The sequence below is a fragment of the Artemia sp. Qi Xiang Cuo genome, chromosome 11 (assembly GCF_049724085.1).
Source record: "Artemia sp. Qi Xiang Cuo chromosome 11, ASM4972408v1, whole genome shotgun sequence".
Taxonomy (NCBI): domain Eukaryota; kingdom Metazoa; phylum Arthropoda; class Branchiopoda; order Anostraca; family Artemiidae; genus Artemia; species Artemia sp. Qi Xiang Cuo.
The window spans coordinates 58,175,172-58,181,171 of record NC_142804.1 but is presented as its reverse complement, the minus strand read 5'-3'; the positions used below and the strand labels follow the sequence as shown (position 1 = coordinate 58,181,171).

The 6,000-nt window shown below is 31.8% G+C and overlaps 1 protein-coding gene across 1 annotated transcript in view; it reads left to right on the top strand.

Moving 5' to 3' along the window:
• Positions 1-367: 367 nt before the first annotated feature.
• Positions 368-6,000, top strand: part of LOC148947172 (uncharacterized) — a 238,625-nt gene continuing 232,992 nt past the window's right edge. The window contains exon 1 of the mRNA XM_089097301.1: positions 368-444. The gene's annotated coding sequence lies outside the window, so the exon portion shown is untranslated. The remainder of the gene's footprint in view (positions 445-6,000) is intronic.

The following is a 6,000-nucleotide window of genomic DNA, read 5'->3' as shown; positions in this document are numbered from 1 at the left end:
TATCTTTTCTAGATCAGGAATGATCAGATATTAAATGAAAAATAAGTTATTTCAACTAAAACTAAGGAGCGACATTAAAAATTAAAATGAACAGAAATTATTAAAATATTAGGGGGCTGCCCCCCTTACCTTGAAAAAAAGACCATGGCAGTGTTGCTTCTACATCAAATTTAAATTAAAAACGGGCAAATATTAATTTTAAATAAGAAAGTTCTTTTGAAAGAAATAAAGAGCGAAGTTTAAACTTAAAAGAAACAAAAATTATTACTTCACAGTCTATCTAACATATATTAGTAAAACTAGTGCAAATAAACCGACTAATTATATTTCCCTATGTTTGTAGAATTAAAGGAAACTAGTGCTGTTAAAGGAACGATGCAAAGATATGATGCAAATCCTAAAGCCATGATGATGATGATTATATTACGTGACTGCACCAAACAGGTATTTCACGATACAATACTATATAACTACATTTATACACAAACACTAAAATACTTACAAAAAAAAAAAAAAAAAAAAAAACTACACATTCACTAAACACTCCTCAGAAAACTTTCACACTAACCTCAGACATCAAATCTATTTGTGTTATACAGGAATTTCTTCACTATGTTCCTAACATTTTTATCACCAATTATCAAACTTAAATCAAAAGGGAAGCTAATATTATGTTCTTTCAATTCAAAAATCATATTAAACCTCAGACGAACATAAAAAAGATTGTCATAGAGGACATGCTCACAGTTTCCTATACATCCACATTTACACGTTTGGCTATGAGTCATGCCTATTCTATGTAAAAAATAATTCAGTTTCGAATGACCTGATATAAACTGAGTTAAGATATGGATCCTAAAGCCATGTAACAAGTAATAAGTGATACCCTAAATTAAAATGAACAGGAGTTACCCTTCGCACGAGGGCAGCTTCCTCCCCTATGCCCCCACTTTTTAAGCTAAATAACTAAAAATGATTGCGTTGCATAACCAAACAGATTTTGAAAACCAGGTTTTCTAAGCATTCTCATTAAAATATACATTTTTCTGTATTTTCATTGTAAAAGTAAAAAAGCCCACAAAATTGCCTATCCCCTTGAATCTTTAAAATATAATGTACCCTACTTCTACATTTTCGTGAAATGGGTGTTCCGTTTATAGGAATCCTAGCGTGTTTACTTTTAGGATTATTTTTCACAGCATCTATAAGAGCACAAGGTGCTTTATATATTCTTGCAGAGTTTATTTTGCTAATACAATATTTGTCTTTTTACTTTTCTTTGCGTACTCAAGAATAAAATTGATTACCACAATAATCCTGCCTGTTGTATCACGTATTTTGTTATTGAATTATAGATAAGACGGCTTATTTCTTTTGTATTCTATTTTATTTTTTGCTGGGGAAATTTCGTGGAATTACTAGACATTTTTTAATACCCTTTAATTATACGTGAAATGAATAAAGCATGAAATTACCTTCTTGTGATAAAAACACCAATTGCTTTTGAATATTTTCCGGGAAAAGGAGCATCGAAATATCAGTAAATATGACGAATAAAAACTTATTACGAACATCAGAACCGTAATAATCCCACTCTTTTTTATTACATATTTTTCTATTAAATTAAAGAGAAGTATGGATTTTTTGCTCAAAAAATGCCAGCGCAATTAATAGACATTTTTTATTGTCTTTCGTTATACTTGAAACTAATAAGACCTGAAATCACCTTCTTATGGTAAAAATGACAGTGGTCTTTGATTACTTAAAAAAAAAAGTATTATCTAATTGTCATTCAATATAAACCCTAAGAAATTAACAAACCATTTACCAGTAGTAAGTCTCGTCTGGATTCTAGCGGACTATGTTCCAACCTTGTGTTATTTGTCCCACTTTACATTCCATGGCACCTTTCCATGGCAGATTACTAGACTGATTATTGCTATTGTTGTCAATTGAATATACAGTTATACAAATTGTTTTTTTGACATAATTTACGTAGACTAGATTTCTATTTCATGATATACATGTTTTTTTTTAGGGTAAATCCGTGTCAGAAAAACCGGTGCGTCTTTTTTAGCTGCCAATATATTCAATTATTTTTTTTTATATATTCAGGTTTCAGATTATCCTAGGTGCTGATTTGACGAGTACATTGACGAGTACAAGAATATACAGTGCAGTCTCACGATTAAAAGAATATAGAGTGCAGTTTCACGATTACAAGAATATACAGTGTAGTTTCATGAGCACAAGAATATACACTACAGTTTCAATTGCACAAGGAATTTCACAAGAATAATAGCCTGTAGCTTAAAGGTATCTGAGATCTCGCCCCAGTATTGCATACACTATTAGAGATATCAAAATGATATATCATTTGCATTAAGCTAACTCAATTTGCGAAAAGAAAATTCCATTTGCACAACTCTGCTCTGATGGAATTGTCGCCAGCAATGGATCGAAAATGACACGTAATCACTGCTAAGCCTTTTGTTATTGCCAGAGGATTACTCAATTCGCTTCTTAATGTTAACTGACAGAGTTCCAAATACGAACATAGGAAGGCTGTTTGGGGATTTTAGACCTAGATTTTTTAGGTTTTCGTGTGTGTTTGACTCCTGGGGTTTATTATTTGAGAAGTTAACTTTAGTATTTTGTGGTTTTACGTGCCTGAAATCATGAATTAGAATAGTAATTAGCTGTTTGGGTTTTCAGACCTAGTTTTTTTTTTTAGATTTTCGTGGGCGTTAGGTTCCCGGGATTTATTATTTGAGAAGTTAACTTTAGTATTTCGTATCTGACGTGCCTGAAATCATGAATTAGAATATTTAACTGGCTGTTTGGGGATTTTCAGACCTAGGTTTTTTAGATTTTCGTGTGTGTTTGACTCCTGGGGTTTATTATTTGAGAAGTTAACTTTAGTATTTTGCGGTTTTACGCGCCTGAAATCATGAATTAGAATAGTTAATTAGTTGTTTGGGTTTTCAGACCTAGTTTTTTTTTTTTAGATTTTCGTGGGCGTTAGGTTCCTGGGATTTATTATTTGAGAAGTTAACTTTAGTATTTCGTATTTGACGTGCCTGAAATCATGAATTAGAATATTTAATTGGCTGTTTGGGGATTTTCAGACCTAGTTTTTTTAGTTTTTGTGTGTGTTTGACTCCTGGGGTTTATTATTTGAGAAGTTAACTTTAGTCTTTTGTGGTTTCACGTGCCTTAAATCATGAATTAGAATAGTTAATTAGCTGTTTCGGTTTTCAGACCTAGTTTTTTTTTTAGATTTTCGTGGGGCGTTAGGTTCCTGGGATTTATTATTTGAGAAGTTAACTTTAGTATTTCGTATTTGACGTGCCTGAAATCATGAATTAGAATATTTAATTGTCTGTTTGGGGATTTTCTGACCTAGGTTTTTTAGGTTTTCGTGTGTGTTTGACTCTTGGGGTTTATTATTTGAGAAGTTAACTTTAGTATTTTGTGGTTTTACGCGCCTGAAATCATGAATTAGAATATTTAATTAGCTGTTTAGGGGTTTTCAGACCTAGGTTTTTTCGGTTTTCGTGTGTGTTTAACTCCTGTGGTTTATTATTTGAGAAGTTAACTTTAGTATTTTGTGGTTTTACGCGCCTGAAATCATGAATTAGAATATTTAATTAGCTGTTTAGGGGTTTTCAGACCTAGGTAGATTTTCGTGTGTGTTTGACTCCTGGGGTTTATTTTTTGAGAAGTTAACTTTAGTCTTTTGTGGTTTTACGTGCCTGAAATCATGAATTAGAATAGTTAATTAGCTGTTTGGGTTTTCAGACCTAGTTTTTTTTAGATTTTCGTGGGCGTTAGGTTCCTGGGATTTATTATTTGAGAAGTTAACTTTAGTATTTCGTATATGACGTGCCTGAAATCATGAATTAGAATATTTAATTGACTGTTTGGGGATTTTCTGACCTAGGTGTTTTAGGTTTTCGTGTGTGTTTGACTCCTGGGGTTTATTATTTGAGAAGTTAACTTTAGTATTTTGTGGTTTTACGCGCCTAAAATCATGAATTAGAATATTTAATTAGCTGTTTAGGGGTTTTCAGACCTAGGTTTTTTAGATTTTCGTGGATGTTTGACTCCTGGGGTTTATTATTTGAGAAGTTAACTTTAGTATTTTGTGGTTTTACGTGCCTAAAATCATGAATTAGGATAGTTAATTACCTGTTTAGGGTTTTCAGACATAGATTTTTTAGATTTCGTGATTTGACGTGCCTGAAATCATAAATTAGAATAGTTAATTAGCTGTTTGGGTTTTCAGACCTAGTTTTTTAGATTTTCGTGGGTGTTAGGTTCCTGGGATTTATTATTTGAGAAGTTAACTTTAGTATTTCATAGTTTTACTTGCCTGAAATCATGAATTAGAATATTTAATTGGCTGTTTGGGGATTTTCAGACCTATGTTTTTTAGATTTTCGTGTGTGTTTGACTCTTGGGGTTTATTATTTGAGAAGTTAACTTCAGTATTTTGTAGTTTTACGTGCCTGAAATCATGAATTAGAATATTTAATTAGCTGTTTAGGGTTTTCAGACCTAGGTTTTTTAGATTTTCGTGGATGTTTGACTCCTGGGGTTTATTATTTGAGAAGTTAACTTTAGTATTTCGTGTATTGACGTGCCTGAAATCATGAATTAGAATAGTTAATTAGCTGTTTGGGATTTCAGACATAGTTTTTTAGATTTTCATGGGTGTTAGGTTCCTGGGATTTATTATTTGAGATTCTTATATTTTTTCCGTTCAATTATTTTCAGTGTAAGCCAATATAATGCTAGGGGAGTAAAAATAACTTTAGTATTTCGTATTTGACGTGCCTGAAATCATGAATTAGAATATTTAATTGACTGTTTGGGGATTTTCTGACCTAGGTTTCTTAGGTTTTCGTGTGTGTTTGACTCCTGGGGTTTATTATTTGAGATGTTAACTTTAGTATTTTGTGGTTTTACGCGCCTGAAATCATGAATTAGAATATTTAATTAGCTGTTTAGGGGTTTTCAGACCTAGGTTTTTTAGATTTTCGTGGATATTTGACTCCTGGGGTTTATTATTTGAGAAGTTAACTTTAGTATTTTGTGGTTTTACGTGCCTAAAATCATGAATTAGAATACTTAATTACCTGTTTAGGGTTTTCAGACCTAGGTTTTTTAGATTTCGTGATTTGACGTGCCTGAAATCATGAATTAAAATAATTAATTAGCTGTTTTGGGTTTTCAGACCTAGTTTTTTAGATTTTCGTGGGTGTTAGGTTCCTGGGATTTATTATTTGAGAAGTTAACTTTAGTGTTTCATTTTTTTACTTGCCTGAAATCGTGAATCAGAATATTTAATTGACCATTAGGGGATTTTCAGACATATATCTTTCATATTTTCGTGTGTGTTTGACTCCTGGGGTTTATTATTTGAGAAGTCAAATTTAGTTTTTTGTGGTTTTACTTGCCTGAAATCATAAATAATAATATTTAATTAGCTGTTTGGGTTTTCAGACCTATTTTTTTTAGATTTCCGTGGGCGTTAGGTTCCTGGGATTTATTATTTGAGAAGTTAACTTTAGTATTTCGTATTTGACGTGCCTGAAATCATGAATTAGAATATTTAATTGGCTGTTTGGGGATTTTCAGACCTAGGTTTTTTAGGTTTTTGTGTGCGTTTGACTCCTGGGGTTTATTATTTGAGAAGTTAACTTTAGTACTTTGTGGTTTTACGTGCCTGAAATCATGAATTAGAATAGTTAATTAGCTGTTTGGGTTTTCAGACCTATTTTTTTTTTAGATTTTCGTGGGCGTTAGGTTCCTGGGATTTATTATTTGAGAAGTTAACTTTAGTATTTCGTATTTGACGTTCCTGAAATCATGAATTAGAATATTTAATTGGATGTTTGGGGATTTTCAGACCTAGGTTTTTTAGGTTTTCGTGTGTGTTTGACTCCTGGGGTTTATTATTTGAGAAGTTAACTTTAGTATTTTGTGGTTTTACGT